Here is a 24871-nt window from a genome sequence, read left to right as displayed (position 1 = left end):
ATGGGTACTTATATGGCCCTATTACTGTAGTACAGGGGTGGGCAAATTTTTTGGCCTGAGGACTGCATCTGGGTGGGGAAATTGTTTGCAGGGCCATGAATGTAGGGCTGGGGTAAGGGGGTGGGGTGCTGGAGATAGTGCAGGGTGCAGGAAGGGGCTCCGGGCAAGGAGTTGGGGTGTAGGAGGGCTGCAGTGGGCTCAGGGCAGGGAGTTGAGGTGCAGGAGGGGCACTGGGTGTGGCAGGGGGCTCAGAACAGGGTTGGGGTGCAGCAGGGGGCTCAAGGAAGAGGGTTAGGGGGCTCAGGTAGAGGGTTGGGGTGCAGATGTTCGGGGTGCGGGCTCCGGCCTGGCGCCGCTTACCTCAAGTGGCTACGGGGTGGCAGCGGTGTGCAGCAGGGCTAAGGCAGGCTCCCTGCCTGCCCTGGCCCCGCGCCGCTCCCAGAAGTGGCCAGCATGTCTGGCAGTGGCTCCTGGGGGTAGGGTGGGGCATGCTGCTCCCATTGACTTTACTAAGGGCTAGATTGTAGCTTGGCCTACATTGCCCATGCAGAGGGGTAAAACTTCCCCTTAAGATTCTGAGCAGCATTCTCCAAGCTTGGATCTAGGCATGCAGGGGAAGCTGGTACTGTCCACCTATTATTCCCGCATTCCACACAAGTGGGCAGAGAGAGGTGGAAGTGGATGGAGCACTACCATGAACTATTTTGAAAACACTAGTATATGTTCAATAAACTACATACTGTTTTCATATTTGCTTTGTTTTCACAGGGCTACCATAAAGATTTGTGAGCTCAACACATGACCTAACTTATTCTTTAAAAGGCCCTGTCATTCTCAGTGTTTTCAACCCCATTCATTCAAAAGTCATGAAGAAGGCACCCTAAAAGCAGTTCCACAGGAATTGCTTTCCTCCTGCCCTCCCCCCACTCCAATACAGAAAACTTTTTTTTGAAATTAAAACTGTGCGAGTAAGCCATACTGAAACCAATCAAGCACCTCTGGATTTACATTGATGTAACTAACTTCTGCCTTAAAGTATTCCTCTATGTCTTGCATGCAGAAGGCCAAAATTCTGCTCTCAGTTACATCAATAGAAATTTTGGGTGGTCCAAGATTACATGATTGATAGGACCAAAAGGAGGTAAAAATTCCCATTGAATTCAGGTCCCTAGTAATAATTTATTATATGTAGAAGCAGAAAACGTTCTGCCAAAAGGAAAGTATAAAACAGACCACCACACATGTTGGTAACTTATGCAGCTTCTGCATCTGTGTGTATTATAAGACAGATCTTCCCTCCCCACAAAAAATCAAACAAACAAACAAAAACCTTTGCATTAAAAGAAAATTAAGGTAGCCAAGTCAATCACTCAAAAGATAGGAAATGCCAGAATTAAGGTTGCCCCAGGCATAGTTCACCCCCATCATGTGTCTGTAGTATGATACAGACTTTAATTACATGATCCCATGCTATTTTTTCCACAACACCCCTACTGGTGCATGGGGGCAACCTTAATTCTGTTTTTTCCTAAATTTAGAGTGTTTGACTTTTCAACCTTAATGTTCTTTTAAGAGAGATTTTTAAATGTCATTTTCGGGGGGGGTAACTTAAAAAATAATAATGTTATGTTGATATGGGAGATTGTGAGTGACTCCATCTTGTATCTCTGGCCTCCATTTTGAATAAACAAGAATCACTGCACCATTAGATGGAATCTACAGGTCATATTGTATTAAAAAACATAGAATTGGCAGGAAAACCAAAGTGGCAGGAAAAGTAAACACCGATTAGCAGATCATACAACTATGAGGTAAATAACAGTCACTGGCTAAAAATAGAACTGGCAGTTATGATGTCATGTCTAAAAATAGAATTGAAAAATGATATGAAGGTTGGTGGCTTCTATGGTGGCGGTACAGTCGCCAGATTCATCCGACCGCAGCCGGTATGCCTCACCTAATGTGAGATTTTACTTACTTGCTATAATTGTAGCCGGGGATCATCTATTTAGGTCCTTTGTAGTTTTCAATAAATTTTTTAAACGACCTGGTCTTTCTCAAACTTCACTGTATTGCTCTGGGGGAACAGCAGTTTATAACAATTTCAAATTATATTGACACCCCCATCCTGGATCATCAGCAGTGTTAGGCTCTTAAGATTCACAACATGGTCCTCAACCACTTGAACTAACACAGTACTGTATCTGATAGGAGTAGAAGACTGTAATCATCATCCCAAATGATTAAAGTCGGGCAAAACAACTGAAAATAGGGTCTTAAAAGAGAAAGTGTTGAGCAAACTTGATTATCAGTATCACTCCCTGTGCCCCCTATAATTCATCCGAATACTAGGCTTAAACAAAATAGATATGTATTTTATTACAAAGAGACGTTATGATTTGTAATAAAATTTTATCTGAATTAAAACATACTGTACTGTTGGGTTGGTTTTTTTTTTTTGCGCTTGTATAAGAAACATGTTGCTCCAGGGAAGTAATGCATGCACGGACAAGTGTACTTTATACTTGAGTTACATGTATACAGTTCCTTGAGCTCTGAGTTTAACCCTGTATGAAGATGGAAAACATAAATGAAAGGCTTGGTGTTCTGTCACTCAGCAGGGAAATGTAATATCGACTTTCATTGGAATGATGGCTACACTCCAGCATAAGTTTTTGTCCATATCAACCTATATTTACTGGATGTCATTCTCTGCTGCTGAATATTCTAATTCTCATGTTGTCAGGGTAATTTGTTCCTTTTTTCCCCAGTTATGGTATTTGTACTGCTTGGTACACAGAGATTACTACAAGTTAATATTTGAATAATGTATTCTGATACTGAGATGCTATTTCCCTTTCCCCCCCATGGCAATAAAGAACAGGCTTGCATGCCAAGAGGCAGAACTGCTTTTAAACAGATTGGCATAATCAATAATAAAGTATTCAAACTCCTCTCTTTAGGGTGACACTGTCCCTTTAAAAGGGAGCAGAACCAGTGTCCTCTGACTGGACAGCTGACCACACTGTAGCTTTAAAAGAGGGCATCTGGACTTAAAGAGAGACCTACCTACCCACCCACCTACTGAGGAGGAGGCCTCAGAGCCAGTCAGGAAAAGTGCAGAGAAAATGGACATGAGGCTCTTGCTGCCTGGAAATAGAGACCCCCAAAGCACTAGGACTGTCATAGTATCCTCAGACAGGAGACAGCAGGAACCTGAGAACTAAAGGAGGAATAAATCCTGGGAGCTGTCGCCCAGGAAGGTTGGGGAACTGTGTGTTGATTTTAGGGTGACCAGATGTTTCGATTTTATAGGGACAGTCCCGATTTTTGGGTCTTTTTCTTATATAGGCTCCTATTACCCCCACCCCCTGTCCTGATTTTTCACATTTGTTGTCTGGTCACCCTAGTTGATTTGACCTGAGTCTGGACAATAAACTGCATAAAAGAGACTAGGGGCATAACAGTGGGTTATTGGTGGAGAAGCCCTACCTTGTTAAATTATTAGCTGAATTCTGGCCTGAGGGAGAGAATGCAGGACAGGGTCAGATTAAGGCAGGAACTAACTAAGATACAGTTTAGGCCTCCAAAAAAGAAAATATTGACTCAATTTCTAATGTTATCAAAATCAGTTGATAAATAAAAGAGAATGGGAAAAAGAGGATTCTCTCTAAATATAGACATTTTCATTCAAATATGACAAAAATATACACATCTAGCTACAAAAATACCCTTAACCCTATCCTTACCCTTTACTAATTGTTTATTATTAACAAGCGGGAGGCCAGGGCCAAGAAAAAAAACAACATAATTGCACTTGTAAAATTAGTATTTCTACAAGCAAGTCTGCTATCAGTCTCCTAAGGCAGCGTTTTGTTGGCCAGCTGCTACTGGTAAAATTCTGACGGTGCCTTCATAACTTATTTAAATAAATAAATCTCACTGCCGATAAAATAGGGGAAAATGGGAGGTTGGAGACAGCACTGTCATGAAGCAATTCTGCCAAGCTCATACTTGTATGGGACTTGTCCTAGGAGTGACATCATGTATAGCATCCCCCTTGGCTGGTAATAGCCAGAAGGCCACCATCTTTTGTTTATGGTTCAACACACTCAGTCATATAGTGCCTTCACTCCTGTTTTTCTTCATTTTCTTAAGTATTAGTGAGTTTTCTTCTTTTGATCCGTACATACATACAATTGTGTGTTTTAGCGTGCATGCCACTTTTTGCTTCATGCGCTATCCATGCTTCACATGATTGAGTTTGCAGGATTTGGGTCTTATGGACTTCAGTCAAGTGATCTTGAGGAGGATAAATTTGTGTTGGCTTCCCTCCATCAGTTTTGGGAACCTTCACAGTAAATATCAGAGAGTGCTGATGAAAGTATAACTAGAGAATTTTGAGAGAAGTGAAGGAAGATATACATATATATCAAAATATTCTGAGTATTTGGTGAGTAAGTTATTTCAAACTATGTGCATATGTGATTTATAGGCTATTAAACCTATAAACCAATAACTCGAGATTAATTAGTAGTCTGGGGTGGGGGAGGGAATCAGAGGATAGAGAAGCGAATGCAAAGAGATGTTTGCCTACAAAATGCTGGAAGAAATGTTATCTGCCCTAAGCAATCTGTGCATCCAAAGTGACAAACTGTAGCTTATCATTTGAGGGCATCATCAATGACTTTTCTCTCCAAAAGTCACGAAAGAAAATGTTTTAAATTTCAGTGTTAAAATGAATGTGATATGCAAACAGATACTGTAGGAGCAGGATTTTATAACTGTACTATGAGAATTAATGTATGATTTGATTTCATCCTGCCAACCACCCTTTTTGAATAGCAAAAAGGAATGACAGACCAGAACAATCCTTATGACTGATTATGGTCACCCTTTTGTTTTAGGATAAGTTATAATGTCTACTATGGTTTCCTATATGTATTACAAATTAGGCGCTCTAGTTAAATATACATTTCTTTGTTTTAAGGTTTAGAAAATAAGAGACAAGATCTTGTATTGTGTCTATGTTAAGGAGATTAGAGGAACGTTGAAGGCCTGGACCCCAATGTAAATTGTTTTGATTATAAGATTTAGGAAGGCTTAATTTATAATGCCTTTTCTTGCTCAACATAAAAACTGCTGTATACCTTTAACTGTAAAAGACTGTTTGTGTGAATGAGGAATGTATGCATCAGGAAAAGATAAGGTGTGAAGGCCACTGTTATAGCCAAATAGTCAAGGAAGAAGGAGTGAAGAGACTTAACAACACCATCAATGCGCATCCATAATGAAGGAAGGGCAGATTGACGACCCTGAGGTGAAGGCTGGCACCCCTAAAGACAATTGATTAAATCTAAACCAGGACAGGATGACCCTCTTGGAGGTGTACTGGAATGTTTACACCAAATAAAAAGTAATGGTCAGAAGCTGACACAGCAAAATTCACAGACTTCAACAGAGAAAAAAGACTATAAGAACAGGGTGCTTTGCCATGGGGTTTGGGTTCGTCTTGCCACACTCCAGGAGCATCGGATCATGACCAACAGAGCCCGGCTCCCCACTGTGACCAATCTGGCTGGCCACTAGATTGATCCAGACTCTGAACTGGTAACTATAAACATCAACTGGCAGGACTCTGTGTGTGTGTGTGTGTGTGTGTGTGTGTGTGTGTGTGTGTGTGTGTGTGTGTGTGTGTGTGTGTGTGTGTGTGTGTGTGTGTGTGTGTGTGTGTGTGTCTAAAAAGCATATGTAAACTGCTGTATTCTCAATAAATGCGGCGTTTATGCCTTCTCTATAAAAGATCCCGTGTGCTTTGTATAGCATAACAATACTGTAGGTTGTACTGCTTCCATTAAGTAAGCTGGTCTATGTAAATGTAACTGCTTTTGTGTTGCTGTAGATATAAAGTTTTCATATCTACTAATTAAGAAATCATAGATGAAAATATGTTAATTTGAAACTATTTTATAATGCAAACAGGCATATTGCAAGATGTGTTTTAGTTAGATTATTATTCTATTTTTACAACTTTGTCTTTGTATATATGCCAATATAAAGCGTTCATGTTTATATATTCAATGTCCTTTCTGAGAAAATAATAAAAAAAATGTTATGGCATGGGCCTCTTACACTTGACATAGTTTAGGGCCTCAGAATGTCATAATCCGGCCCTGATGCAGGAGCATGAGGTATGGAGGACAGGAATGAGCCATAAGAGTGTAGGAATAATTCAGCTAGTGATAGATACGTGTGGGGTAGGGAAGGGAGTAGTGAGTGAATAATTGGTGGAGAGAACAGAGGGAGTTAGAGAAATGGAAGCAAGAGACAGGAACGTGGTGAAATGAATAAAATAGTGAGAAAGAGATTAAGGATGTGGGAAAGAAAGGAGAACTCAACAGCGTGGGGATGGAGACGAAGAGGGGTAAGTAAGGTGAGAAATAATGAAAGAATGTAAGAGAAGAAAGGGAACAAGGATGGTGGAGAGAGGAGAAAGGGAAAGCAGACATTTAACAAAACCAAAGTTGAAAAGTGGAAACAGGAGGGAAGACAGACAAGACTGAAGGAAAGAGAAGTTAAAGAGAAGGAAATACATAAGCCTGGTCTACACTAGGCGTTTAAACCGGCTTTAGGAGTGTAAAACCGATTTAACGCCACACCCGTCCACACTAGGAGGCACCTTATATCGATTTTAATGGCTCTTTAAATCGGTTTCTGTACTCCTCCCCGACGAGAGGAGTAGCGCTAATATCGGGATTAACATATCGGAATAGGGTTAGTGTGGCCGCAAATCAATGGTATTGGCCTCCGGGCGGTATCCCACAGTGCACTATTGTGACCGCTCTGGACAGCATTCTGAACTCGGATGCACTGGCCAGGTAGACAGGAAAAGCCCCGCGAACTTTTGAAATTCATTTCCTGCTTCCCCAGCGTGGAGAGCTCATCAGCACAGGTGACCACGCACAGCTCATCTGCACAGGTAACAATGCAGTCTCCTGAGAATCGAAAAAGAGCCCCAGCATGGACTGCATGGGAGGTACTGGATCTGATCGCTATATGGGGAGAGGATTCAGTGCTAACAGAACTGCGTTCCAAAAGACGAAATGAAAAAGTATTTGAAAGAATTTCTAAGGCTATGACGGATAAAGGCCACAGCAGGGACTCAGTGCAGTGCAGAGTGAAAGTTAAGGAGCTCAGACAAGCCTACCAGAAAACCAAAGAAGCAAACGAAAGGTCCAGGGCAGGTCGAAAAACATGCCGCTTCTATGCTGAGCTGCATGCAATTTTAGGGGGCTGCGCCACAAGTACCCCACCCCTGACCGTGGATTCCGAGGTGGGGGTTGTAATCTCTGCCATGGCTGAGGATTATGCAGACGGGGAAGATGAAGATGAAGAAGAGGAGGACAACCTAGCAGACAGCACACAGCACTCCGTGAGCCCCAGCAGCCAGGAGCTTTTTATCACCCTGACGGAATTACCCTCCTCCCAGCTCTCCGAAGCAACTATCCCAGACAATGACGCCATGGAAGGGACCTCTGGTGAGTGTACCTTTGCAAATAGCAAACAGTGTTTTTTAAGCAAGCCTTTTTTAATGATTGATTTGCCCTGAGGACTTGGGATGCATTCGCAGACAGTATAGTTACTTAGAAAAGTTTGTTAACATGTCCGGGGATTGAGAGGAAATCCTCCAGGGACATCTCGATGAAGCGCTCCTGTAGGTACTCCAGAAGCCTTTGCAGAAGGTTTCTGGGCAAGGCAGCTTTGTTCCGCCCACCATGGTAGGACACTTTACCACGCCATGCATGTAGCAAGTAATCAGGTATCATTGCATGGCAAAGCATAGCAGCGTATGGTCCCGGTGATTGCTGGCATTCAAGAAGCATCCGTTCTTTATCTCGCTGTGTTATCCTCAGCAAAGTGATATCGTTCAGGATAACCTGGTTAAAAATCAGGAATTTAAGTAAGAGGGATGGCCATTTTCCTACTGGGCTCGTGGACTGCAGCAACTTAAAAAAAAATCCTTTCCTGCACGTAGCCAAGCGGGGGGAGGGGAGGAGTGAAATGCCGATGATCTTTTTTGTGTTTGGTCAGCGGGGCTTCCCCAAGCTACCAGCCACACAGTGGGTGGGGGTGGGGTGGGAAGGGTGTTGATTAGCAGGAAGCTAGTATTAGCCATGCGTTGGGGGGAGGGGTAAATCACTACAGACGCCGAAAGACAGTGGCTTACCATGGCCGCATGCAAGCTGAATTCTGATGCCTGGACCTGTGTCTGTGAGATCTGTAACTCCAGAGCTGCAGGCACTCAGTATTAAGATGAAAAATGCGACCTTGTAGGGAAATCACATGTGCTATGTAAGGTGAATAGTGCTGTTCACTGTGAAAGAGTATAACCATTGTTCTGTAAAATGTATCTTTTTAAATATTTCTCTCCCTCATGCAGCTGCAAATTTTTCAAGCGTCCCTCCTCCATCCCAAAGGCTAGCACAGATAAGGCGGAGGAAAAAGAAGACGCGAGATGAAATGTTCTCGGATATTATGGAAGTTACACGCAATGAAAGAGCTCATCTGAATGAGTGGAAGGACGTGGTATCAAATTACAGGAAAGAGGCCAGTGAACATGAGGACAGGAGGGACACCCAAGATGAGAGGTGGTGGCAGGAAGACCGGCAGGAAAATCAGCGGTGGCGGGATGCAACTCTGGGGCTGCTGCGTGATCAAACTGACATGCTCCGGCGTGTGGTGGAGCTTCAGGAACGGCAGCAGGATCACAGAGTGCCGCTGCAGCCCCTGTATCACCACCCTCAACCCTCACCATGTTCCACATCCTCCTCACCCAGACGTGTAAGAACGCGTGGGGGGAGGCTCCGTGCACCCGCCCACTCCACCCCCGTGGACAGACCAACCAGAAGGCTGTCATTACTGTGAAATTTTTTTAATGGCCTTCTCCATCCCTCCTATCCTCCTCCCAAACCACACCCTTACTTCTCTCCCTCTTTTTATAATGAATTAATAAAGAATATATGATTTTTAAACGAGAGTGACTTTATTTGCATAAGTAAGCTGTACTCGAAGGGGGAGGGTGAGTTGCTTACAGGGAATGAGTCAATCAAGGGGGGGTGTGTGTTCATCAACAAACACAGCAGTCACACTGTACCCTGGCCATTGATGAAGCTCGTTTTCAAAGCTTCTCTGATGCGCACCGCTTCCTGGTGTGCTCTTCTAATCTCCCTGGTGTCTGGCTGCGCGTAATCAGCAGCCAGGTGATTTGCCTCAGCCTCCCACCCCGCCATAAAGGTCTCCCCCTTACTCTCACAGAGATTGTGGAGAATACAGCAAGCAGCAATAACATAGGGGACATTGGTTTGGCTGAGGTCTGAGCGAGTCAGTAATGTGCGCCAGCGCCTTTAAACGGCCAAATGCACATTCCACCACCATTCTGCACTTGCTCAGCCTGTAATTGAACAGATCCTGACCGCTGTCCAGGCTGCTTGTGTATGGCTTCATGAGCCATGGCATCAAGGGGTAGGCTGGGTCCCCCAGGATAACGACAGGCATTTCAACATCCCCAACTGTTATTTTCTGGTCTGGGAAGTAATTCCCTTGCTGCAGCCGTTTAAACAGAGTAGTGCTTCTGAATACGCGAGCGTCATGAACCCTCCCTGGCCATCCCACGTGGATGTTTGTGAAACGTCCCTTGTGATCCACCAGTGCTTGCAGCACCATTGAAAAGTACCCCTTCCGGTTTACGTACTGGGTGCCCTGGTGCTGCGGTGCCAAGATAGGGATATGGGTTCCATCTATCGCCCCCCCACAGTTAGGGAATCCCAGTGCAGCAAAGCCATCCACTATGGCCTGCACGTTTCCCAGAGTCACAACCTTTCGTAGCAGCAGCTTAGTGATTGCTTTGGCTACTTGCATCACAGCAGCCCCCACAGTAGATTTTCCAACTCCAAATTGATTCCCGACTGACCGGTAGCTGTCTGGCGTTGCAAACTTCCACAGGGCTATCGCCACTCGCTTCTCTACTGTGAGGGCTGCTCTCATCTTGGCATTATGGCATTTCAGGGCAGGAGCAAGCAAGTCACAAAGTTCCATGAAAGTGCCCTTACGCATGCGAAAGTTTCGCAGCCACTGGGAATCGTCCCATACCTGCAACACAATGCGGTCCCACCAGTCAGTGCTTGTTTCACAGGCCCAAAATCGGCGTTCAATGGATAGAATCTGCCCCATTACCATCAGGATCTCCAAAGCGCAGGGGCCTGCGGTTTGAGAGAATCTGTGTCTACGTCCTCATCACTGTCATCGCCGCGCTGCCGTATCCGCCGCCTCCTCACCTCAGTGTGAAGGTCCTGGTTCACCATATACTGCACGAGAGTACGCGAGGTGTTTAAAACATCCACAATTGCGGTATTGAGCTGAGCAGGGTCCATGCTTGCTGTGTTATGGCGTCTGCACAGTTCACCAAGCAAAAAAGGCGCGAAACGCTTGTCTGCTGCTTTCAGGGAGGGAGGGGTGAGGCTGTACCCAGAACCACCCGCGACAATGATTTTTGCCCCATCAGGCACTGGGATCTCAACCCAGAAATTCCAAGGGGCGGAGGAGGCTGCGGGAACTATGGGATAGCTATGGAATAGCTACCCACAGTGCAACGCTCCAGAAGTCGATGCTAGCCTCGGACCGTGGACGCACACCACCGATTTAATGTGTTTGGTGTGGCCGCGCGCACTCGATTTTATACAATCTGTTTTACAAAACCGGTTTATGCAAATTCGGAATAGTCCCGTAGTGTAGACGTACCCATAGTGTCACAGATCTAGTTGATCTCTGCCTGTTTAACACTCACCAGAATGCCATGAGGAACCCACCGCACTGGACCCCCTTAAGCCTCCACAGTCTGACCAGATGCAGGCACTGCTGGTGCCCTGGAGTCTCTAGGAACACTGTTGGGGTGAAGATCTCTGTCTAGCACCTCCTCTTGGGAGTTGAGACTCTGCAGTCCAACTGCCTACTCCCTGGGACCCGTGCTGACCCCTCAATCCCTCTTGGCTTAAACACCCCCCCTCCCAGAACTCCAGCTGCATGGGCACTCTCGGTTTACAGCTCACCTCTTCAGAGGTACATGATAATGTAAGCCAACACACACAGATTTGGCACCTGATTTTAAAATACCATTGCTCTTAAGTTAACAGCATAAGAGAGAAACAGATCTAGACAAAATAAACACACTTGTACACATTTCTCTGCCTCTGATTCCTCACCACTCTGAAAAATTCTCTGGGGTTGGGCAGAGCTGTCCAAGATCTGCCCCTCCAGTTTATGACTTCCCTTCGGAAACATGGAGCTCTAGGTCAGCTAGATTTCTCTGACCTTGTCTGGTCTACAGTTAAACAGGAAAGCCTGCAAAAGCCTGCCAATCTCTTCCCCTCTCCTGCCCAAAGCTGCTTATTCCTGTCTCTTGAGTTTATATGTTCCCTTACAAACACCTTCTTTCTTTTTTCACCCTCCACTGACCACTCCCTGCAGACACGTACGAGAAGTAGTTTCTCCCAACTCACCAAAGCTCCAATGTCTCAATCAGCATTTGCCGTAGAGTCATTAAGGTTAATGATTCTCCACTGTTCCTCATCTGGTAGGTACGTGCTTCAGCCCATGTCAGTATCTGGTGGGTTCCTCATTCGTATGAAGGCATTCACTGATATAGCAATTATACAACAACTTCATCCCATCAACCAGAATTCATAAGCTGTACAGAGATATTTTCCAAACTGTCACAACTTACTCCTGAGATGGTACCACTGAAGTCAGTGGGACTACTTGCAAAGCAAGATGCTACACAACATGAGCAAGGGTATCAGAATTTATCCCTTAAACTCTATTTTCATATTAGTTTACTAATTAATGTAAAAAGTCAGAATTAATAATAATGAAAGAAGGAAATATTAATTCACCTCATTGGGAAAAACAGTGTTGCCACACTAACAGATGTTTCAAATAGGGAAAAACATTTACGAATAGCTTAAACAAAGAGACAGGAGTGGAGGTTCAGAATTCTTTGTGATTTATTGGATGGAGCTCAATAACTAAGCAGCAGAGGAAAGAACTGAGTAGTATAAATGAGGATGTTATAGCTGACAAGATCAATTATCTCTATTCTATAGCCAGCAAAGCTCTGGTAATGCATTCAAATAAAACCTTGCCAAGGTGCTATAAATGCATTCATAGATTCTAAGGCCAGAAGGGACCACTGCGATCATCTAGTCCGACCTCCAGTATAGCACAGGCCATAGCACTTTCCCAAAATAATTCCTCCAGCACATCTTTTAGAAAAATATCCGATTTAGATTTAAAAATTGTGAGTGATGGAAAATCCACCATGACCCTTGTTAGTGTTCCAATGCTTATCTACTCTCACCATTAAAAAAATGTATGCCTTATTTCCAAGCTGAATTTGTCTAGTTTCAGCTTCTAGTCATTAGTTCATGTCATAGTCTCTGCTAGATTGAAGAGCCCATTATTAAATATTTGTTCCCCATGTATGTACTTATAGACTGTAATCAAGTCACCCCTTAACCTTCACTTTGTTAAACTCAATAGATTGAGATCCTTCAGTCTATCACTATAAGGCATGTTTTCTAATCCTTTAATATCATTCTCGTAGCTCTTCTCAGAACCCTGTCCAATTTATCATCATCCTTCTTGAATTGTGGATATCAGAACTGGGAGCTGTAGCCGCGGACCTGCACACAGGCGGCTCAGGTCTAATGGTCATCTTCTTGCTGACCGAAGCAACAGCTGGATTCGGCGTCTACCTGAGTGACTGAGCAGCCCTCTTTAGGACTGCACTGCTCACCTCCGTAGTAAGAGGAAGGGGCTAGAAAAGGTGCCCTAAACATTGTTTGCTTCATAGAACCCTGGCCAGCTTACCGCGGCTGGAGGGGATCCCATCTTATGCAGTCGAATAACAAAATTTCAAACAACAAAACACAAGGTGACACCACTCATTATTGGTACATGGAATGTATGCACGCTTCAAGACAGCCCCTCAGCAGATCGACCAGAAAGAAGAACAGCTCTGGTCGCCAGAGAGCTCGCAAGATTTAACATCGATATTGCGGCCCTGTGTGAAACTCGTCTAGCCAACGAAGGTCAGCTCACAGAAACAGGAGGTGGTTACACATTCTTCTGGTGTGGACGTAGCAGTGACGAACGTCGTGAATCTGGAGTTGGCTTTGCGGTTAAGAATCATCTTGTCCGCAAACTTGCCAGTCTTCCCAAGGGCGTGAACGATCGACTCATGACACTGCATCTTCCACTACCGAGAGGAAAGCGAGTTATACTAATCAGCGCTTACGCACCCACAATGACAAATCCGGATGAAGTAAAGGACAAGTTTTATGAAGATCTCGATGCCCTACTTTCATCCGTGAAGCGCACCGACAGGCTGATTCTACTTGGCGATTTTAACGCGAGAGTAGGATCCGATCACTCTGCCTGGGATGGCATCATTGGAAAAAATGGAATCGGCAAATGCAACAGCAATGGCCTATTACTATTGAAGACATGTGCGGCTCATGATTTGATCATCACCAATACCATCTTCCGCCTGCCCACTCGCAAAAAGACATCCTGGATGCACCCACGTTCCAAGCACTGGCATCTCATTGATTATGTCATCGTGCGGAGGAAAGACAGACTGGATGTAAGGGTGACTCAGGCCATGCCGAGTGCTGACTGTTGGACTGATCATAGACTTATCTCTAAATTAAGCCTTCACATCAAGCCAAAGAGACGTCCGCAGGGAAATAAAGCTGTGATGAAAAAGATCAACGTCAGTAAACTGAGGGCAGGTCTACACTAAGAGCGGGGGTCGAACTAGGGTACGCAAGTTTAGCTACGTGAATAGCGTAGCTGAATTCGAAGTACCCTAGTTCAAACTACTCACCCGTCCAGACGCCGCGGAATCGAAGTCCGCGGCTCCAAGGTCGACTCCGCCACCGCCTTTTGCAGTGGTGGAGTACCGGAGTCGACCCCGGCGCTTCCGGAGTTCGAACTATCGCGTCCAGATTAGACGCGATAGTTCGAACTCCGAGAAGTCGAACTCACCGCGTCGACCCGGCTGGTAAGTGTAGACTAGCCCTGAGGAACCCCAACACAGCAGCTTCAGTAGTAGAAGATCTCGACAACCAATTCTCAGAGCTGCAATTAGAGGAAAACATTGAGAGGAACTGGGAACGCTTCCGAAATATTGTGCACTTTTCTGCACTAAAGGTTCTTGGACCCTCACACAGGAAACAGCAGGACTGGTTTGATGAAAACGACGAAGAGATCAAGGCTTTACTTGCTGAAAAGCACTGCCTTCACCGTGCTTATCAGAATGACCTGTCGTCAACAGCTAGGAAAAATGCCTTCAACAACATTCGCAGGACCGTACAGAGCAAGCTTCGTAAGATGCAGGACTCCTGGTTGAGTGCCAAAGCAGATGAAATCCAGAAGTTTGCTGATAGAAACGATGCCAAACGGTTCTACGAAGCCCTTAGATCCTTGTACGGACCTCGGCCTTCAGGGAGTTCCCCTCTACTGGACTTAGATGGTGTAACTCTCATTACTGAGAAGACTCTGATTTTACAGCGTTGGGCTGAGCATTTCCAATCCGTACTGAACCGCCCATCTTCCATCAATAATGAGGCGATTGACAGAATGCCCCAGGCGGATATTAATTACAGCCTGGACGTTCCACCATCAGAGACTGAAACCCTACAGGCCATCTATAAGGATGGTGGTGCAATGCTTGTTGACAAACTCACTCAGCTGTTCCAGTCCTTCTGGAATCAAGGGTCCATTCCTCAGGAATTGAAAGACGCGTCCATCGTACACCTCTACAAGAGGTAAGGAAATCGAAAAGTCTGTGATAATCATAGAGGAATATCACTGCTTTCTAGCGCAGGTAAGATCCTTGCTGAATCGCCTGATTGACCATCTGGAACAGGGTTTACTACCGAGACACAGTGCGGTTTCCGCAAAGAGCGTGGCACTGTGGACATGATCTTCGCAGTTCGACAGCTCCAAGAGAAGTGTCAAGAGCAGAATCGTGAACTGTACACCATCTTCGTGGATCTTACCAAGGCTTTTGACACTGTCAGTCGCGAAGGTTTGTGGCGCATCATGTTGAAGTTTGGGTGCCCTGACAGATTCATCCTGATGGTACGTCAGTTCCACGACGGCATGACAGCTCATGTTCTGGATGACGGAGAAGCTTCAGAGGCCTTTCCCGTCACAAACGGCGTCAAGCAAGGGTGTGTGTTGGCACCGACCCTGTTCAGCATAATGTTTTCAGCTATGCTGTCAGACGCCTTTCAGAACAGTTCCTTGGGAATCAGCCTGAGATACAGGACTGATGGGAAACTGTTCAACCTGCAAAGACTCCAGGCTGTCACCAAAATAAAGGAGACTGTGCTAAGAGACCTTCTTTTTGCTGACGACTGTGCCCTGAATGCTGGATCAGAGCAGGAAATGCAAGCTAGCATGGATAAATTCGCAGCAGCATGTGATAACTTCGGCCTCCTCATCAACATAAAGAAAACTGAAGTGATGTACCAGCCAGCTCCGAAAGCCCAACACCAAGAGCCCACCATCATAGAGAAGAGACAAAAGCTGCAAGCAGTGGACCAATTTACATACCTTGGCAGCACCTTTTCTCGCGCAGTGACAATTGACATTGAGGTCAACTGCAGAATCGCTAAGGCAAGTTCTGCATTTGGCAGACTGTTGACCAACGTGTGGGACCGCCGTGGAATAAGCCTTGCTACAAAGCTTAAAGTCTACCGAGCAGTAGTGCTAACTACCCTGATGTATGCCAGTGAGACTTGGACTGTATACAGGAGGCACGCTAGGCAACTGAACCACTTCCACATGACTTGCCTCCGCAGACTTCTGAGGATCCGGTGGCAGGATAAGGTGCCAGATACAGAAGTCCTCTCCAGAGCAGGCCTGCCATCAATTTATACTCTGCTTATGAAAGCCCAGACACGCTGGGCAGGCCATGTTGTAAGGATGCCAGACCACCGCATCCCCAAACAGCTCTTTTATGGTGAGCTGTCTCAAGGAAAGCGATCGCACGGGGGACAAAAGAAGCGATATAAAGACACGCTGAAAGCCTCTCTTAAGTCCCTGGATATTGACATCACCTCCTGGGAAACCCTGGCACAAGACCGATCGACATGGCGTACGCTGATCCATCAAGGCTGCCAGACATCTGAAACCAGAAGGATAACTATTGCACAAGAGAAGCGAGCACTCCGTAAAGCCAGAGCTGTAAATGTAGTAACAGTGGTGCCCACACATGTCTGCCCGACATGTGGCAGAACATTTCGTGCCCGTATTGGCCTTATCAGCCACCTGCGGACGCACTGTGGACAGCTCACAACCTGCTAGATGTCAAGGTCTTCTTCGAAAACGATGGACGAACATCATCAGATGCACCTTAAGAGTCTAAGGGGCCTAATGTTTGGGGTTCCAACCATACCCTCCTCCCAAGGACCTTGTCTATGTGATCCATTCATCCCAACTCTCCTGTGTCCTCCCAGCTGGTGACTTCTCATCCTCCCTGAGCAGGCAGAAAAGATCCACAGCATATTCACCAGTCTCACTCTCACCCCCAGACACATTTCACTATGATGGAAATTTGTAAAAACACCTAAATTCTAAGAAGAATTGGACACGGGAGTGAGCAGAGATATAATATTAGCATAGTCATATAGCACTTTAAAACCAAGGTTTTTGATACATTTTACACATATTCACTAATTAACATGCCTTCACAACGCTCCTACCAGGTGAATATTATTTATTTACGTTGTACAGGCTGAGAAACTGAGGCTTGCCCAAGGTCACACTTGGCAACTCTGCCATGGAGCTGGGAATAAAAGCCAGTGTCCTAACTCCCTGGCCTGAATCACAAGACTATCCCTTCTCCTTTACATTAATCCACAAGTGATGACTGCTGACCCTCGTTCACTGACAGTTCCAGGGCTGAATCTGGCCCAGAAAACGCTGGCACACATACTTACTCCAACATTAGTGAGTTAGTTGCCTACAACCAAGAGTCTAGATATGACACCCTACATGTTCTTCAGTGACAGTTACTCTTTTGCTGTTTCTTTCAATGCCAGCCTCTATTCTTACTGTTTACTCACTGTTCAGAAGTCTGGCCAGAACACAAAGACAAATAAAAAGATGAGCTGGGTGTGAGTAAACCTGCTCCTAACGCTTTGCCAAGTGACCAGTTCACACCCACCAAAATCCTGTCCTGTTGAATGAGATGGGAGGAGTTTATGCAAAATGTGCTCCTTTTATTGCTATCTTGTCCTCTCAGCCCCAGCTCATTCAAGGTATTTTGTCAGAAACCTGGACTGTGAGCTCTCTAGTGGAGTTAACTTCTTGTTACTTGTTTGTACAGGACCTAGAGCTATAGGACCCTAATGCTTGAGTAAAACACCCAGGCACAATTAATAAATGAATAAATAAATAGTCTATAATATCAGAAAATCCACATCTCCTCTCAAGAAAAAAAACCAAAGTCCTCTGAAATCCAACACAATGATTGGGCTACAATTAATGTTAATAAAATATCCATGGATCCATATGCATGGATCACATCAAAAATAAAACTGCATTTTAATAAGAAGGAAACATTAACAAAGTCATACTCAAGAATTTGGTTTTGCAATAAATGAAAAAGACTACTAACTTACCAAGGGAATCCCCTGCATCCAACCACCCTAACCACCAGAGCTTAAATACAGCCAGAGCCATCTGGAGCAGAGCTCAGGTAAATATTTTCAAACCCGTGGAAGCACCACCACCACCCACCATTGGGCTAAAGCCCCAAGCCCTAGTGGCCTCACCGACCCCACCCCCATCCCATGGGGCTAAAGCCCCTCGCCCCACGGGGCTAAAGCCCCAAGCCCCAGAGCCCCGAAGGTGGGAAGGACATGGGGGGCTCCGGGAAATAATCTGTGAGAATTTAAAACCCACAATCACTTGTACCAATGAGTTTAGTTTAAAAACAAGAAGAACTCGGGATCCCCCAGCTCAAATTGATAAACACAGATAATAGTTTGTATGTCAATTTTCTGCAAATGAAAATAAATGTTACCAACATACTATGGAAAGTAAATATTTTTAAAAAGCAAGAAGGTAGCAGGAAAGAAAGGGAAGGAAAGGAATTACATAATGTAGTGGCTTTCAGTGGTTTGGTTTAAACAAAGGCTGATTATTTTTAAGAATCATGGAAGGTTTATCTTATAGCAGAACTAAAGGGTATTGTCAGCATTTCCTGTTTTCAGGGATTCGCAGCTGTAAAGGAGACAACTTCCTTATTAAGTATTGTTCGGTAATGTTCTGAAACACTGTACCGTTCACAAGAGTGTTACCACAATATTTGGGGCAATAATATTGTAGAGTTTTTGTAATACTTTCTTCCAGGCTGAAACATGCTGTTTTAAGTAATATAACCAATATTTCTTTGAGTTTTATGCTTCCTCTGTACAATTAAAGACAAAAATATCCAGTTACTTCTATTAAAAGACCTCAATTCAGCAAAGCAGTTAATCATTCTTTGACAGGGTAACAAGCCTTGTGGATGGGGGGGAAGCGGTACATGTGGTATATCTTGACTTTAGTAAAGCTTTTGATATTGTTGCGCATGACCTTCTGATAAACAAATAGAGAAATAAAACTAGGGAAAGTCATTCACTTCTATGATTCTACCTGCTTACCTTTAAACACCTGAGTAGTCCCATTAAAATGTTGTATTGGCCTGGGCACATAGTCACTCAACTGTGAAGTTTAAAGCCCCAATGCAGCATCAAGCTTCATGTAGGCAGTCCTCTGCGCACGCACACAGAGCCCCACTGATTTTGGTGGACCATAGAAATTGCCATAATGGATCAGACCCAATGTACATCTGTCATAAACAGTTAGTTAAGGGTTAAGGTCTCTTTTACCTGTAAAGGGTTAACAAGCAGTACCTGATGAACACCTGACCAGAGGACCAATCAGGGACAAGATAATTTCAAATCTCTGTGGAGGGAATTTTTTTTTCTGTGTTCTTTGTTTTTGAGGAGAGTCTCTCTTGGGAGCTAAGGGAGTCCAGACATCTTAATCTAGTCCTCCCAGGTTTCTGCAGTATTTTTCATCTATTCAGTCCAGTGAGTATTAGAAAGGCGTACTAGTATTATAAGTTTATTTCTACATTTGCAATTGTGTGTTTTGCTGAAGGAATATCTTTATTTCTGTTGCTGTTACTTTGCTTTTACTGAGAAAGAAAGGGGGAGGGGGAATTCTCTCCAGGTTTATAGGTTAGACTCTGTGTATTGTTCCATCCTGGTATTACAGAGATTGTGTACTTCTTTTTAATAAATTCTTTTCTTTTTAGGACTTGATTGATTCTTCTCTTGTTTGCATTTTCAAGGGAAGGGGAGGGGGAGGTGAGTCCCTCTTTGTGTTGAGTCAAGGATTTGACTCGGTGTGTAATCTCTCCGGAGCAGGCTGGAGAGAGGGATGGGGGGGAGGGGAACTGGCTGTTTCTCTCTCTCTGGTGAGATTCAAGGGGTTTGAATCTGTGTTCCCCAGGGGAAGTTTGGGGGACAGGCAGTGTGTTACCCACTTTAAACTTAACTGGTGGCAGCAGAACTGGATCTAGACTAGGATTAGTTTAGAGGAGCCCATGCAGGTCCCCATCTTGGAACCCAAAAGCTCCAAGTGGGGGAGAAGACCTATGACAACATCTAATCTGGTAACCTGTTTCTAATGGTGGCTTTGTTCCAAATGTTTCAGAGGACGATGTAAGAATCCCACATTAGACAGATGGGGGATAATATGCCCCCCATTAGTCTTGTGTTTAATAGAGACTGGCTTAAGTCCTGAAGCATGAGGCTTAACATTCCTTCCAAATTTTTGTTAATTATGATAATTTTGGATATTCTTAATATTCATATAAATGTCCAATCCCTTTCTGAATCTTGCTAAATTCTTGGCTTTAATGACTTCTTGTGACAAGGACTTCCACAGTCTAGTTACACAATATATGAGAAAGTATTTCCTCTTATCAGCTTTGAATTTGCCACCTTTACTCATGTTGAAAGTCCCCTTCTCTAGACCATTCATTATTTTAGATACTAATGTCCCCTCTACTTTCCAAAGGTAAAGAATTTGTCTTTTCAATCTGTTTCCATATGAGAGTTTTCCATGTCTTTGATCATTCTTGTCGCCCTTCTCTAAACCCTCTCTAATTCAGCAATACCCTTTCTGAGATGGGGTGTCCAAAATTGCATGCACAGTAGGCCACCTCATTGTTTTTTACAAAGCCATTATAATATTCTATGTATTTTTCTCCAGGGCTCTACACTTTCCTGGTTTTAAAATATTCTAACCACACTTCTTTTTTATTTTGGTCAACACTATGTCAAGAAATAGTTTGAAAGGCTGAGGTTTGAAAGCTGAAACTTGACATGTAGATGGACCTTAAGGAGGAGAAAAGACTACCATTCTGCCGGGCTCATATATGATCTGTGCATGAGGGCAAAGAGGATACTTCCTTGCACCCTCCCCTGCCCTGTGAATGCACCATAAGACAGGCACAATCTGGCACTTGAAAACTAAATTTAAAAAACCTCTCAATGTTCACCTTGCACTTCTAATATCTTAATAAGTAAGCAAGTGCAGAACTTAAGCTTTCTATTTGCACCTTCACCTATATAGTATTTACTATTCCTTTATTTCTTTTATGTACAGCTCGACTCATTGTTACTTACGAGCCTGATCCTACAAGCTCTCTGGTAGGGCTATATGTTTTTAAACATATATCACAAAATATATAGGATGTAAACCATGATTGGAGTTAGCAACTCTGCAGGAATTTTCGGCCAGACTAGTATAAACCATGGTAACTCCACTGATGACAATAGAGCTATATCAATTTACACCAGTGAGAATCTGAACTCTTAATATTTACAAAAGACATTCAAAGTATAAGGAACAGAGTGAAAGAAAAAAATCTGCAACCATGTCACTCAGCTGAGCATTTCAAAAGTCTACAGATAACAAGACTGTTATCAAGAATAAATGGAAAATTGATACTCCAAACTAAAGAAATGTTAGTTGTTTTACACAGTGTCATAGTTACAGAACTAGCTGCTTCTTCATCCTAGGGTTGCCAGTTTTGGTTGAACGTATTCCTGGAGGTTTCATCACGACATAATTTTTAATGAAAGATAATCTTCAATTTCTGGAGACTGCAGGACATTCCAGGAAGGTTGGCAACCCTAATTTGTTCCATTTTGGGCCTCTCTGAGCACATCTCAGGCCCTCATGCCTTTACCTACCACAGAGTAAAATTTTACAAAACTTCTACTCAAAGACTGGGCCCTGGGCTAGAGTATCCTGTGCATCAACAGTTCTTACCCAGTTTGGGCATCTGCAGTTCCTCCTTTCAGGAGTCTGACCAGTCATAAACAGGGATCAGACAGCCTTCTTAACATAAACGTTTTGTTTATTTTAGCTGTTGGAACAAAGCATTTGAGGGGGGTGGAAAGGATTTTTAAGCGGCAGTCTACATGTATATCTAGCTTCCTAGTAACCCCCTTTTCCTTTCCATGTTATTCAGGAGCAGGCAAATCTCTCCTGTAGCCTGGGCACCTTACATAATTAAGGATAATAGAGATCCTGGGGATGAGGCAGAGCTCAGATGGGCAATTAGGTGGGAATCCTCTAGTCACCCCTGTGCAGCAGTCGCCTTACTCATATGAATATTTATAGTTGGTGGTACCTTCACCTGGACAGACACTGTATACACCTGTGTGTGTGTACCTCAGTTGCCTCTAGGAATAAAAAAAATTAAATAATGGCTCTTACACCAGCAAACACCCAAAATAGAAACCACACAATTCTACTTAAATTATCCTAGCAAAATACAATGGAAACTGCAACAGATTAATATTGGTTAAATTGTTAAAACCATACCAGGTCAGTAGGTGGTGCTGTAGTGGTTCAGCTAAGCAGAGGGAGCTTTCAACAGCAATACTCTTAGCATTACATGCATATCCACCTCATCCCTGAGCACGCACTCTCCCTTAGGTTTATAGTCCTTGGCCTCTCTTGCAATGACATGCTGGTGAGCCCAGGCAGCCCAGATGAAACAAAGAGGAGTGAAGCAATTTTGTATTGGGCACAGTATTACCTGGAAATAACAGTTGTCGTCTTGGGCTCGGTCTACACTATAGACCCATATTTGGTACAACTACATTGATCAGGTTTATACAGACCTAACCCCCTGTGTAGATAGCACTAGGTTGACGGGAGAGCTTCTGTCGACGTAGCTAATGCGTCTCAGGGCGGTGGATTAACTGCTGATGGGAGCAGCGCTCCCATTGGTGTAGGCGTTTCTAAAGCTAAACGCTGTATATGAAGACAAGCTATAGCCCCTGACTGACATTTTTCTTCTTCAACTTAATATAGCCACACCGAATCTTAACAGTACCTCTTCAATCCAGAGAGAATAGCCCTGAGTCTCTCTCTCTAGTCATCTGTGAGCCAAATTCAAATCTGCACAACCAACAGTCCCTGGCTTCCGCTCTCAATGCCTAGCAGGGGAGAGGGAGTCCGTGAGCTAGGGCTCAGCACTAACAAGCATCCTTTGACCTTCACACCTGCCCTTGTTATATTTTCTGATCCTCCCCATAGGTTTATGCCTGCCTGCCTTCCTGGAACCCAAGAGGACTAACAAGCAGCCAACTGCAGCGTGGTCTTAACCCCAGGCACGTCTTCAACCCCAGCAAATCAACCCAAGGGCTCTGTCACAACTTTTCCTTGGCCAGCCAGGCCCCAAAGGGAGCAACCACCCTCAGTTCTAGCTCCCAGCCCAAAATGGAGCCAGTTACCACCACTGCAGCAGCCTCTCTCCAGGAAGCACATTCCAGTTCCTGAGGGTGTCCACCACTGCATCATGGGATCTGAAGTCCATCAAAGCCAGTATAAAATATACAGAGGTGTGTCTAACCCAAAAATTTCTTATAGGGTACAGAAGCTCTTCTAACAGGGGCCTACACTTAGGGTCGTACTGTCCTTTGATGGTGACCCAAGCAGGGGACTCTTTGTGTCAATCAGCTTCCCAACAAATGGCTCTCTGTAAGCCCTTGATGCAGCTATTTGTTCCTCAATATTTGTAAGTCTTTTCCTTTCCTGGTCAAAACCAGTTCTATAGATTAGCTGAAGATGGAGGCAAAATTATCAACACTAAAAGGTCTGGCTTTGTTCCTTAACAATTCAAGTGTTTGTGAAAGCTGGCTATCTTGAGCCATTCTCTCCTTCTTGCCTGTTTTTCTACACAGCCTGTTATCGAGGTAAACCAATATATTCACACGGTAAACATCTCAATAGCCAGGCCAACATACAGAATTCATAAATTATCACAAGGCAGTTCTAAATCCATCATACATTGTTTTTAAAGGTATCACATGGTTATAAATATTTTCCTAAAAATGCCAGAACTAAGTCCAAAATCTGAATGTTTAAGTCTTTTAACTTAGAAGGCCTGATCCACCACCAATTTCAGTTTTACACCAATGAAATTACTTGCTTCAGTAGACTTACACAACCATTGAACTGGAATAAAGCAGAGGTGAATCAGGACCAGAATCTAGTAAAAGTCCCTTAGTAAATATCCTGACTCATTAATATCTTTCATTCAAAAGGCAGCACTCAAAACTAAAGATGTTTTATGAGCAGATTTAATGGCATTTGTTCATTAAAGACTGCTAGTTCTTGGAATAAAAATACACGCATGAAAGTTGTACAGGGATGCTTGGTTCCTGGAAGTGACCTAAGGAAAACCCATGTTTAATCACACATAGAACATACTAGTCCTTTCTCCTCCTCTAAATAAAGCATTGGATTATTAATAGTAATTTATATCAATACATGTATTTGTTATGATATTTATAGAAAGCAATCAAAGGGAATAAAGAAAACTGATGAAAATGTGTTTTAATATTCACAGAAAAATTTCTATAGCACTCCCCAAGATTCAGTTACTAAAAACACCTTAGATTATTGGAGCTGTAATATTATACTTGTCTATATTTAAGATGCTTGTTTACATTTTGCGCTTTGCTTATTTTGAACAGATAAACTGGACTGGTCCGTTAGGCAATAAGCAGAAAGTATTTCTGTTTTCCATACACTATCAGAATGCTACAGCATATGTGTTTCCAGCACTGTATGGGGATTATTTAAATTTAAAATAAAAAAAGTTTAAAAAAACCATTTCTTTGAATTTATTAAAAGAATACTTATTCAAATATTTTCAAAAATATAAATATTTGTATTCATAATGGATTTTGTAAAACCCTTCTTAACCAAACTTAAAATATGAGCCTAAACTATCTGTCTGGTACAATATGTTACAGTATCTTGTTTAATCTTTTTGGACACAAAGCTATGATCCTTTCAGTCAAACAAGTGAGTCATACTTCAAATGTGACTCATTTGCAATTAACTAAAGATCTGAATTAACTATACTCAATATATGAGCCAATTATAGAAAGTATAATCTAGCTAAGCTTCCTAATATATCATACACTTAAAATCCCTGTCAAGCAGCATATATTTTAACTATTTTGGTAAATTCGTGAAGTGCTAGCCCTGTCATTCTTACCGTACTATACAATTAGAATTTCCTGGAGTTCTTGTTTCTTGAAAGGCAAGATCTTAATGCAGCTAAAAAGGACTTTATTTAACTATAGTACTGTAAATAATCACTTCACCAGGAAAGAATAGTGATCAACTGCAGTACAGTAAGTTTCCATTTGCTATA

At 43.5% G+C, this 24871-nt stretch overlaps 1 long non-coding RNA gene across 1 annotated transcript; it reads left to right on the top strand.

Annotated features, from left to right (window-relative positions):
• The first annotated feature begins 1888 nt into the window (after positions 1-1888).
• LOC120372314 lies at positions 1889-24282 on the top strand. The gene is made up of 3 exons (XR_005584853.1): positions 1889-1962; positions 22741-23045; positions 24183-24282. It is a non-coding gene; the product is annotated as an uncharacterized LOC120372314 (long non-coding RNA).
• The last annotated feature ends 589 nt before the right edge of the window (positions 24283-24871 follow it).

Source organism: Mauremys reevesii, linkage group 9 (assembly GCF_016161935.1).
Source record: "Mauremys reevesii isolate NIE-2019 linkage group 9, ASM1616193v1, whole genome shotgun sequence".
Taxonomy (NCBI): domain Eukaryota; kingdom Metazoa; phylum Chordata; order Testudines; family Geoemydidae; genus Mauremys; species Mauremys reevesii.
The sequence above is the reverse complement of the archived record's forward strand: the minus strand, read 5'-3'. Positions and strand labels throughout refer to the sequence as shown.